Source organism: Tachyglossus aculeatus, chromosome 16 (genome assembly GCF_015852505.1).
Source record: "Tachyglossus aculeatus isolate mTacAcu1 chromosome 16, mTacAcu1.pri, whole genome shotgun sequence".
Classification (NCBI taxonomy): domain Eukaryota; kingdom Metazoa; phylum Chordata; class Mammalia; order Monotremata; family Tachyglossidae; genus Tachyglossus; species Tachyglossus aculeatus.
The window spans coordinates 47,824,209-47,836,172 of NC_052081.1; the positions used below are offsets into that span (position 1 = coordinate 47,824,209).

Here is an 11,964-nt window from a genome sequence, read left to right on the forward strand (position 1 = left end):
TACCCCAACCCTCCCGGTGCGGACAGGCGCCATTTGGATGACCACATCGGAGGGGGTCTCCGAGTCAGTCACCCTCTTGCCGTCGAGCCAGTCTCAAGGCCCAACTCCAGGAGCATCCACTCCAGCATCTCCCAGAGCCACCAGTTCAACCGGGTTGGGGACAATTTCAAGTCACACACCCTTAACATTAACAGGCCAGAGTTCTGTCCATCGGGAGAGTATCTGAGCCTCGTCCCTGAGCAGCACTGCGCTTGCAACCACAGCTATTACAATGGAAAGGGTGAGTAGTAATACTAATCATAATTATGGTTTTTGTTCAGCGCTTACTATGTATCAAGCATTGCTCCAAGTACTAGAGTAGATGAAGGTGAATCAGGTCAGATACTGTCCATGTCCCATATGGGGCTCACCATCTAGGAGAGAGAACAGGTATTGAAGCCCCATTGCACGGTTGAGGAAACTGAGGCACAGAGAAGTGAAGTGACTTGCCCAGCATCACAGAACAGAGAAATGATGGAGCGGGTATTAAAACGCAGGTCCTCTGACTCCCAGTCCTGTGCTCTTTCCACTAAGCCTTGCTACATCCCGTGAGTCAGTCTCCCGGAGAAGCATCCAGGATCAGACCACTGCGCCCAGCTGCCAGGGAAAATTTCAAGCTCACCAGATCATTCATTCATTCAATCGTATTTATCAAGCACTTACTGTGTGCAGAGCACTGTACTAAGCACTTGGGAAGTACAAGTTGGCAACATATAGAGACGGTTCCTACCCAACAACTGGCTCACAGTCTAGAAGATCATGGGTTAAGTGTCAGGGGAGTTGGTGGTCCTAGGATAGGACTTCCAAGCACTGCAGAGATTTTGGGGGACCCACTAGGTGAAGGATCCCAAGACCTCAAATGGCAGCCACCCCTTTTCTTCTCCTCCTCCTCTTCCTCCTCCTTTTCCTCCTCCTTCTAATAATAATAATGGTATTTGTTAAGCGCTTACTAAGTGCCAGGCACTGTACTAAGCACTCCTTCTCTTCCTCCTTTTCCTCCTCCTTCTAATAATAATAATCGTATTTGTTAAGTGCTTGCTAAGTGCCAGGCACTGTACTAAGCACTCCTTCTCCTCCTCCTCCTCTTCCTCCACCTCCTTCTTCTCCTCTTGGTCCCCCAGGAAGTTGGGGGCTTTCTTGGACACTGCCTCAGAGCTAGTGAACATAAAGACCCTGGGGATCAGAGCAGACCACAAGCTAACTCACTGACCACAGGATGCTGGGATTTGCGAGGCAAATGGTACGTCAGACTGTGTTTAAGTGGCCTTTTCATAACCCTGCTCATCTCCTCTTTAGGCATAGAAGGAATTCTATACAGTTTATTTTGCTACAGTGATGAGATTGATCTGGAACTGAACAAGTGCTTCTTAGAGATATTTTACTTCAACCTGAGTGCCCCACTCTTCCCGAACTGTCCTGGGGGAAGAGTGACCGAGTACGAAAAGCAAACGTTCTTTAAAATCGAGACAAAGAAAGGTGTATGTGGACTTCAGTTACAGGTGACTGTGGGTTGGGGGACAGGTGGGTCTCCTGAGCCCAAGCTATGGAGGGGAAGGCGGGAGGGGCCATCTGGACTGGGTGTTTGGGGAAAGGTGGGCTGCGTTGGTCCCCCAGGCCGGAGGGTCCATCTGGCCTTGGCCTGGTGGGGAAGGTAAGGCAGGAGGGACCGTCAGGCCTGGGTAGAGTCCGTCTGGCCTGAGCTCCTGGGGGTGGGAGGGCCAGAGGGTAGGTGGTGGGGCAGGTGAGTTTATCTGGCCTGGGTCGTGAGGGGAGGTGGGGTGAGAGGTTCCAGCTGGCCCAGATCCTGGGGGGAAGGTGAGGCAGAAGGTTCCACCTAGCCCTGATTCTGGTGGGGAGGCGGAGGGAGGTGGGGGGTTCCATCTGGCATTGACCGTATGGGTGGTTGGGCAGGGAGGGACTGGGCGGGCGGGTTAGGCCGCTGAGGTGGCCTGTGGCTGAGGACTGAGAGGGTCTGCTGGACGTGTGCATTTGCAGAATAATGGCACCCATGTGCTGTACACCCTGACCATCCGGCAGCCCCCCCAGCCGCTCCGGCTCCATCGCCAACACGCTCAACAGTAACTTGAAAATATCCTGTGCCTACCCACTGATCGTGGATGGGCTTGAGACAGAACCCAGTATGCTCATCCCCTTCAGGTGAGTCCCACCAGATTTCCCCTGTCAATTCATCCACCTCCTCTTCTCCTCCTAGCCCTTTTTCTCAGACCATGTTGCATAGGGGGTCTGTCCTGCCCAGCAACCTGTCTCCAAAGAGGGCAACCGTGGCACTCCTTTGCCATGGGTAACTTTTTAGGTCATCCACCCCCACTTAACTCTTTTTTCTCCACCCTGACTCTCCCCACAATGGACCCAACCCCTCCCCTCTTATTATTTCTATCTCTCCTTCAGTGACCCAGGAGGGCCCATTCATCACCCTCAACCCTACCCTCCAGATTCTAACTTCCTTCTAGCGGCCCTCATCTCTCTCCCCTTCTTCACCGGCTGTGGGTTTGGAGTTCACACTCTGTGCCCAGAATAGTGCTAGGTGGCATGGGGAAGACCCAAAGGGGAATAGGACACAGTCCCCAAAGTCCACATCTCCTCTTGGGGGAGACCAGTCACCCCAGAAGAAGATATTACTGCTAGATCGGAGGGGCTGTAGCTGGAAGTTTCCATCCGAGCCACTCAGATATGAGAAATTAATTCTTTCAATTGTATTTATTGAGCACTGGCTGTGTGCTGAGCACTATACTAAGCACTTGGGAGAGTATGATATAACAATAAAGAGACACGTTCCCTGCCCACATCAGGCTTCCAAATGTGAGCTTTTCCCAGGCATGTCAGTCAACTCAATAGTATTTTTTTGAGTGCACACCATGTGCAGGACACTCTACTAAGCACTTGGGAAGGTACCATAGTGAAAGAGGAGAGTGGTCCCTGCCCTCAAGGAGCTTGCGACCTAGCAGGGAGTTGGACACTGAAATGACTGACAGGAGGAAGAAGAAAAAGGGGAAATGCACCCCGCCCCAGCCAGGTCTGGGGCTTAGGCTGGACACCAGGTGAAAACCGTACATGTGAAGGGTCCACGGCTACTTGAACAACTCTAATACTACTACTACTACTAATAATAATAATGATGGTATTTATTAAGTGCTTACTATGTGCAAAGCACCGTTCTAAGCGCAGGGGAGGTTACAAGGTGATCAGGTTGTCCCACAGGGGGCTCACAGTTTTCATCCCCATTTTACAGATGAGGTAACTGAAGCATAGAGAAGTAAAGTGACTTGCTCAAAGTCACCCAGCGGACAGTTGGCGGAGCCAGGATTTAAACCCATGACCTCTGACTCCCAAGCACGGGCTCTTTCCACTGAGCCTTGCTGCTTCTCAATAATTGTGGTATTTGCCAAGTGTTTACTATGTGCCAGGCATTGTGCTAAGCTGTGGAATGGTTACAAGCCAAGTAATTGTGTGTGAAGGTATAATTGTGGTTATACCTAGGTATTTCTAATTGTGAACAGACACCTGTGAATGTGTGTTCTCTGTCAATCAGTTAATTAGTCCATCAGTCAGCAGTGAAGACTATATTACACGCTTGGGAGTGTATTCTACAAAAAGTGTTAGACACACTCCCTGCCCACAAGGACCTTAAAATCGAGAAGGGGAGACAAACATTAAGATATATTGGGGATATGTATGGAAGTACTGCGGGGCTGAGGTTGAGGTAAATGTGATTGCTCACTGCCAAGTACACAGGCGATGCAGAAGGGAAAGGGAGTGAGGGATATGAGAGGGATAGAGGGAGAAAGCCTCTTGGAGGAACTGTGATTTTCATAAAGCTTTGAAGGTGGGGAGGTTGAGGGGGTCGGTCATGTATGAAGTGGGTGGGAGTTCCCGGCCTGAGGCAGGATGTGGACTAGGTGGTGAAATATACAAGATCAAGGCACAGAGAGAATATGGGAGTTGGAGGAGGAATGAATACGGGCTGGCCTGCAGGAGATCAACAAGCGAAGGGGGAGAACCGATAGAGTACTTTAAAGCCTCTACTTTAAAGGTGAGGAGTTTCGGGTTAATGCAGTGGAGGATGAGCAGAGTGGTGAAGAAAAGAAGCACTGTGGGTCAGTGGAAAGAGTACGGGCTTTGGAGTCAGAGGTCATGGGTTCAAATCCCGGCTCCGCCAACTGTCAGCTGTGTGACTTTGGGCAAGTCACTTCACTTCTCTGAGCCTCAACTCCCTCATCCGTAAAATGAGGATTAAGACTGTGAGCCCCACAGGGGCAATCTGATCACCATGTATCCCCCTGCCCCTAGCGCTTAGAACAGTGCTTCACATTTAGTAAGTGCTTAACAAATGCCATTATTATTATTATTAGTATTATTATTATTATCAGCCCTTTCTTTGCTCCCTGCTCTCTCTGCCCATCTTGTTTCTTTCTGCCACACTCTCCCTGCCTTGTACTGTCTGTCTCTGTGTGTCTTTCTCCAATGTTGTTGGCTCCGGCTCTCTCTATGTTCGGCCTTTTCAGGCCTCCCCCTGGCCCTGCCCCGGCCCTCTCTCTGTGTTCCTGGACTCTGGTCCCCTTGTTCGTTCATTCATTCATTCCATCGTATTTATTGAGCACTTACTGTGTGCAGAGCACTGTACTAAGTGCTTGGGAAGTACAAGTCGGCAGTATACAGAGATGGTCCCTAACCAACAACGGGCTCACAGTCTAGAAGAGAGAGACAGACAACAGAGCAAAACATGGAGACAGGTGTCAAAATCGTCAGAATAAATAGAATTACAGCTATGTGCGCATCATTAACAAAATAAATAGAATAGTGAATATGTACAAATAAAATAAATAGAGTAATAAATCTGTACAAATATATACAAGTGCTGTGGGGAGGGGAAGGAGGTAGGGCAGGGGGGATGGGGAGGAGGAGAGGAAAAAGGGGCTCAGCCTGGAAGGCTTCCTGGAGGAGGTGAGCTCTCTGGGAGGTAACTTCTGGGGATGGGCAGCTTCCTGGGGAGGGTGCTCCAAACTGCCGACACCCCCTGCCCCATCCCGGGGGACCCCAGCGGCCCTCCTATTCACTCATTCATTCGTTCAATCTTATTTATTGAGCGCTTACTGTGTGCAGAGCGCTGTACTAAGAGCTTGGGAAGTACAAGTCGGCAACATAGAGAGACGGTCCCTACCCAACTTCCCTCTGACCCTGGTCTTCCCCCACCCACAGCCACAACTCCGTCCACGTCAATGGGGTTGGAGATGCCATTGTCACCATGAGCGTCTACATGGACCCCAATTACCAGCAACTCCTGCGGAACGACAGCATCATCCTCAACACCCCCGTGTACCTGCTTCTTTGGGCCAGCAATGAAAACCTGAAGGATTTTGTCCTGGTGGCCGAATTTATCTTCATCAGCGATCAGCCCAACCCCATATTACTGAACGAAGCCTTTCACTACATTTTGGAACCAGGCAACCAATCAACTGTCTTTACTGAGCACCTAGAGCATACGAAGCTCTGTACTAAGCGCTCCCTCCTACGTAGGTTGTCCCTCCTACTTAGACTGTGATCCCACTTGGGAGTTGGAGGTCATGGGTTCAAATACCGGCTCAGCCACTTGTCAGCTGTGTGACCTTGGGCAAGCCACTTAACTTCTCTGGGCCTCAGTTACCTCATCTGTAAAATGAGGATTAAGACTGTCAGCCCCATGTGGGACAACCTGATCACCTTGAATCCCCCCAGCGCTTAGAACAGTGCTTCACACATAGTAAGCGCTTAACAAATACCACCATTATTCTTATTACAGAGAGTGTGTCCAACCTGATTAAGTTGTATTTACCCCAGTACTTAGAACAGTGTTTGGCACATAGTAAGCATTTAACAGGTACCTTAATTATTGGGAGAGTGAAATAGAAGACACCATCCTTTCCCACAAGGAATGTATTATTACTATTGCATTCATTCATCGTCTACTATGTGCCCTGCACTGTATTAAGCATTGAGTGTAGCTATAAGTTAATCGGCTTGCACATGGTCCCTGTCTCACATGGGGCTCGTAGTCCGAGTACGAACGAGAACAGGTATTGAATCCCCATTTCGCAGTTGAGGAAACTGTGGCCCCAAGAAATGAAGTTATTATTTTTAATGGTATTTGTTAAGCACTTATTATGTGCCAGGCACTGTCCTAAGTGCTGGGGTAGATACAAGCTAATCAGTTTGGACACAGTCAACGTCCCACATGGGGCTTACAGTCTAAACTGAGGCCCAGAGAAGTTAAATAACTTGCCCAACGTCACACAGCAGGCAAGTGGAAAGCCAGGGTTAGAACCCAAGTCTTTTCGACTCTCAGGCCCATCCTCTTTTCCCTAGGCCGAGTTGCTCCCTGTAGAGTTTACAATCAAGAGGGAGAGTCGAACGTAAAATTATTCATCAATAGGAGGAAGAAGTGCTTTTCAGGGTTTTTTTATGGTATTTGTTAAGCGCTTACTAAACGCACCATTCTAAATGCTGGGGTAGATACAAGATAATCAGGTTGCACACAGTCCCTGTTCCACAACGGGCTTATAGTCTAAGTTGGAGGGAGGAGGAGTTTATCCCCATTACACAGATGAGGTAACTGAGGCACAGAGAAGTGAAGTGACTTGCCCAAGGTCACACAGCAGATAAGTGGTGGAACTCAGGTCCTCTGATTCCCAGGCCTGGGTTCTCTTCACTAGGCCATGTTGGCTAAGCTATAGTGTACCTCAATAGAGCAGCAAGGGAAACAGAGCAAAAGTTTTGCTGTGGTAATGGGGAGAATTGTGAACAAAGAAGGAGAAAAATTAATCGGGGAAAGCCTCCTGTAGGGAATGAGATCTGGAAAATGGGGGTGGAGCCCCAGGGAAGATTGAAAGCATGAGACAAGTAGGACCTTGACTTTCCCACGCTGAGGGGGTGGGAGGGAGTGGAGGAGCTGACCAAAGAGTCTAAGAAAGAGCAGCCAGAGAGATAGAAGTCAACCAACTCTGTTATACTATACCCTCCCAAGCCTTAATCATCATCATCAATCGTATTTATTGAGTGCTTACTGTGTGCAGAGCACTGTACTAAACTCTTGGGAAGTACAAGTTGGCAACATATAGAGACAGTCCCTACCCAACAGTGGGCTCACAGTCTATAGTCTATAGTGCTCTGCACACAGTAAGTGCTCAGCAAATACCATTTAGTGACTGGTGGGAGGAGAATGAGGAGAATCTTTGTCAGTGAGACAGTCCCCATGGGTCAGCACTGTCTCCCTCTGCCCTTGGCCCAAGGCTGACGTAGAAGCGGTCCCCAGGCCCGAGTGCCCTAAACCGATGGCCGGATCCGGATTGTTGAGCCCGGCTCCACCTGAGTGGCCAAAGGTGCCCTGATAGCGAGACTCCCCTGCCTTGGCAGGGGGTAGATATGCCAGCCTCACCCCCCTCAGGCCTCCCACTTGTCAGTACAGACCCCCGGGGGGCCGCCCTGAGCATTTCCAGGGTTCGCCGGACTGGTCAGCCCCTTCCCGGGGCAGACACCCCTCAGGGCCATTGTCTCCTCCTGCAGCTGCCAGAACCAAGGCGGGATTGACATAATATCCATTTCCAACGGGAACTCCCTGGAGGTGAAGATAGGCTTCCGGATGGTCCGTTTCCGCTCCAACGACTTCCTGTACCTGCACAGCAGAGTGAGGCTGTGTGACAGCCGCAATAACCGTTTCTGTTTGAGGGTGAGCAGAGCGATCGTTCGGGAGAAGCAGCGTGGCCTGTTGGAAAGGACAAGGGCCCGGGAGTCAGAGGACCTGGGTTCGAATCCCGACCATGCCACTTGTCTGTTCCGCGATCTCGGGCAAGTAGATTAGGTTCTCTGTGCCTCAGTTTCCTCATCTGTAAAACGGGGATTCAATCCTATTCCTTCCTACTTAGACTCTGAGCCCCATGTGGTACAGGGACTCGATCCATCCTGATTATCTTGTCATCTACCCCTGTGCTTAGTACAGTGCATGGCACACAGTAAGTGCTTAATATATATGCATACATGTATATATGTTTGTATGTATTTATTACTCTATTTATTTTATTTGTACATATTTATTCTATTTATTTTATTTTGTTAATATGTTTTGTTTTGTTGTCTGTCTCCCCCGTCTAGACTGTGAGCCCGCTGTTGGGTAGGGACCGTCTCTATATGTTGCCAACTTGGACTTCCCAAGAGCTTAGTACAGTGCTCTGCACACAGTGTTCAATAAATACGATTGAATGAATGAATAATAGTAATAGTATTTATTAAGTGCTTACTGTGTGCCAAGCACTGTTCTAAGTGCCGGGATAGCTACAAGATGATCAAGTTGTCCCACGTGGGGCTCACAGTCTTTATCCCCATTTTGCAGATGAGGTCACTGAGGCCCAGAGAAGTGAAGTGACTTGCCCAAAGTCACACAGCTGACAAGTGGCGGAGCCGGGATTAGAACTCATGACCTCTGACTCCCAATCCCGGGCTCTTTCCACTGAGCCATGCTGCTCCTCTAAGTACCCCCAATATAAGCCCCTAGAAAGGGGCTTCTGGGGAGGGAACTTTCTGGGCCAGAGCTCCAAGTAGTAATAATAATAATGTTCGTATTTGTTAAACACTTACTATGTGCCAAGCACTGTTCTAAGCACTGGGGGGTGGGGGGGAAATACAAGGTAATCAAGGTTGTGCCACTTGGGGCTCACAGTCTTAATCCCCATTGTATAGATGAGGTAACTGAGGCCCAGAGAAATGAAGTGACTTGCTCAAAGTCACACAGCTGACAAGTGGCAGAGCTGGGATTGGAACCCATGACCTCCGACTCCCAAGCCTGGGCTTTTACCTTTAGTTATGTCATAAAGGCTGGGACCCCTGCTTTCCTACCCCCCCACGAGAATGTCAACTTCGTGGAGCCAAAAGGCTACTTCGGGGCCCTGGAAGCCGCAGGGAAAGAGGCAGGGGTGGGACCGGCCTTCGTTTCCCTCTCAGAGCTCGGCCCCGGGGCCTGGGGACAGGTTGGAGAAGGAGCCGGCTGACTCTGTCTCTGGATCTCTCCCAGGACTGCAGCAGGTCCGGAGCCGCTGTCAGGAGGATGCAGACCGTCCCTCTGAGCTGTGGACCGTTGTGGGTCCAAGGTAACTGTGCCCCACCTTCCTCAATCAGTCCATCAGTCAGTGGTATTTATTGGGCGCTTCCTTCCTCTTTGAATGATTTCCTAGCGTAGTCCAAAACCCAGACAAGCTGCAGCTGTTCGGCACCTGCAGGCGGCTCCGCCTTGGCCAAGGGCAGGGGAACCATCTGCCTCTTCCCCTTCCTCCCACCTCCTCCAGGAAGCCCTCTCTGATTAGTGGATCCTACCCAACGTAGATTACATTTAGGGATTGCCTCCGTTGTTGGAATCAATCCATCAATGGTATCTGATTGCCGAGAGACTCAATTTCATTGATGCTTTTTCAGACAGCCTCCTGTCTGTATCTTGTCCTCACCTGGTCTGATGCCAACATAATAATAATAATAATGATAGCATTTAGTAAGCGCTTACTATGTGCAAAGCACTGTTCTAAGCACTGGGGAGGTTACAAGGTGATGAGGTTGTCCCACGAGGGGCTCACCGTCTTCATCCCCATTTTACAGATGAGGGAACTGAGGCCCAGAGAATACTAATAATAATAATGGCATTTGTTAAGCGCTTACTATGTGCAGAGCACTGTCCTTAGCGCTGGAGGGGGATACAAGGTGATCAAGTTGCCCCACGTGGGGCTCACAACCTTAATCCCCATTTTACAGATGAGGTAACTGAGGCCCAGAGAAGTGAAGTGACTTGCCCGAAGTCACACAGCTGACAAGTGGTGGAGCCGGAATTTGAACCCGTGACCTCTGACTCCGAAGCCCGGGCTCTTTCCACTGAGCCACACTGCTTCTCAGCATCTTCCTCCCAGCCTCCCTTCTGCTTGGAACTCCCTCCCCTTGCCCATCTGATGGGCCCCAGCTCTCCCCAGCTCCAAAGTCCTTCTGAAATCACACCTCCTCCAGGAAGCCTTCCCTAACTCACTTCACCTCTCCCCCCTGTATCCCTCCAACCGCCACTTCCGTTTTTCCTCCCAACTTAGCACTCGAGAAGCAGCATGACCCAGTGGATAGAGCACTGGCTTGGAAGTCAGAAGGACCTGGGTTCTAATCCCAGCTCCAGCACTAATTGGCTGTTTGACCTTGGTCAAGTTACTTCATTTCTCTGTGCCTCAGTGAAACTGTGAGCCCCGCGTGGGACAGGGACTGTGTCCAACCTGATTCGCTTGTATCCATCCCAGCGCTTAGTGCAGCGCCTGGCACATAGGAAGCACTCTACAAATATCACTTTTTAAAAAAAGATTACACAGTGCTGGAACACCTAGGCGCTCATTAGAATGGAAGCTTCTCAAGGGCAGGAACCCTGCTGCCTGGGAATCCTCTATACCATCCAGCCCCTATGGACTCAATCACAAATTCTTGTCATTTCAGACACCAGGAATAAAGGAAGCCCAGCAGGTCTGTATAGATTTATGAATCTGGACGTGATGTTTCAACCAGTACTTTTGGGTCGGGAGAAGTAAAGGCAGTGAGTGGGATGCAGGAGATCCTGGCGTTCTAGCTGCTGATCCTGGACAAGTTACTTGACCTCTCTGGGCCACCTTTCCCTGGAAATTGGAATGATGATCCTTCACCGTGTCTATCGCTCCAGAGTTGTTAGCAGCCTGCTCCAGTTGGCTAAAGCCCCCTCCGCTCCCATCTCTCATTCATTCATTTATTCAATCATATTTATTGAGCGCTTACTGTGTGCAGAGCACTGTACTAAGCGCTTGGGAAGTACAAGTTGGCAACATATGGAGACGGTCCCTACCCAACAACGGGCTCACAGTCTGGAAGGGGGAGACAGACAACAAAACAAAACAAAACATATTAACAAAATAAAATAAGTAGAATAGTAAATATGGGGTGCACATAAGGGGTTTTGCCTAACTCTGCCTCCATGGCCTCTTCTCATCTCTCCCAGACATCTCAGCCTCTCCCTATACCTACTCTCTGTCCACAGAGAAGCCCACTCACTGCTTAAAGTCCAATTTTAAGAATGACTTCAAGGAAGTCATCCAGTCCAACCCCACACCTCCAAGTTGGTTACACTGCTTTTATTTTTCCCCAATCTAGATTCTTTGCCATCGTGGGTGTTCATCCTCATGGGAACATTCATGGTGCACCCGAGATAAATGCCTTTCCCCAAGAGGGGTAGACCACGCCCATCCTTTTCTTGCCTGGAAGCCAGTGTGAATCCCCGATAGCATGGAAGACTTGGTGGGGGAGAGCTCCAGGGTGGGGGCAGGTGTGTGTGAATCCCCTGGGTTCGGAGCAGAAAACACTAGCCTCGGGGCCAACGGTTTTACTAAGGCAATTCCCCACAGCCCTGGCCTGGCCTCTCGGTCACCCCCAAATCCGCCTGGCGCCGGTAACAACAATAATAATAACGATGATGGTATTTGTTAAGCACTTACTATGTGCCAAGCACTGTTCTAAGCGCTGAACTCAGCACTACATCCAATAAAGTCTTCGTGTCTGACTGCTGTTGTGTGGGTGTTTTGTTGTTAATGCTAGGATCGCCATCTTGGTAGGGGCTTCTGCCCTCTGCCCCTCCCACCCAGGCCTCGCCACCTGGGCCTCTGCCTTGGAAATCCGGAAGCTGTTCCCAAGGCTTGCTGTTGCTCCAGCTGCTGTTCCTGGGCTAGGATGGCCCAGCTTCTGAACCACCTCTTCCCACATTCCCAGAGTCACCACAGTCGATCCCAGCCCTTAGTATAGCCCTGGACACTCCTCCCACTACTCCCCTGGGCACCACTCTTTAGTGTGGCCTAGTGGATAGAGCCCGGGCCTGGAAGTTAGAAGGATCTGAATTGTAAC

General features: G+C 50.1%; 1 long non-coding RNA gene across 1 annotated transcript; it reads left to right on the forward strand.

The window, feature by feature from the left end:
- The first annotated feature begins 9,100 nt into the window (after positions 1 to 9,100).
- Positions 9,101 to 11,421, forward strand: LOC119937967. Its single transcript, XR_005454306.1, has 3 exons — positions 9,101 to 9,173; positions 10,537 to 10,563; positions 11,221 to 11,421. It is a non-coding gene; the product is annotated as an uncharacterized LOC119937967 (long non-coding RNA).
- Positions 11,422 to 11,964: the final 543 nt, after the last annotated feature.